Source organism: Etheostoma spectabile, chromosome 15 (genome assembly GCF_008692095.1).
Source record: "Etheostoma spectabile isolate EspeVRDwgs_2016 chromosome 15, UIUC_Espe_1.0, whole genome shotgun sequence".
NCBI lineage: Eukaryota > Metazoa > Chordata > Actinopteri > Perciformes > Percidae > Etheostoma > Etheostoma spectabile.
This window is the reverse complement of record NC_045747.1, coordinates 31,532,038-31,532,345: the sequence shown is the minus strand read 5'-3', so window position 1 is coordinate 31,532,345 and position 308 is coordinate 31,532,038. Positions and strand designations below refer to the sequence as shown.

At 46.1% G+C, this 308-nt stretch overlaps 1 protein-coding gene across 1 annotated transcript in view; it reads right to left on the bottom strand.

Moving 5' to 3' along the window:
• The window catches only part of jmjd8 (jumonji domain containing 8), a 37,369-nt gene that overhangs the window by 36,001 nt on the left and 1,060 nt on the right, over window positions 1-308 (bottom strand). The window lies entirely within an intron of this gene.

Genomic DNA, 308 nt, shown 5'->3' with positions numbered 1-308 from the left:
GGGGGGGGGGGGGGGGGGCAGTAGTAGTGTGAGTGTGTGTGTGTGTGTAGAGTTCAGGCCTGTGTGTAATGTGTAATAACAACAGGGTGTAAACGGTAATTTCCGGTAATGGATCAATAAAGAGTATAAAATATAAAATAAGTAAATATTGTGTCGCCTATTGAACTTTCAAAAGAGAAAAATGAAGTTAGGTTTACTGGCAAGGGGCATTTCTTTGTCCCCTTCAGCTCTGAGCTGAGGACAGAGACACCAGAGACACACAGTAGGCTGCCGAGTCGCTGTCCTCTGAGGACAGAGACACACAGCAG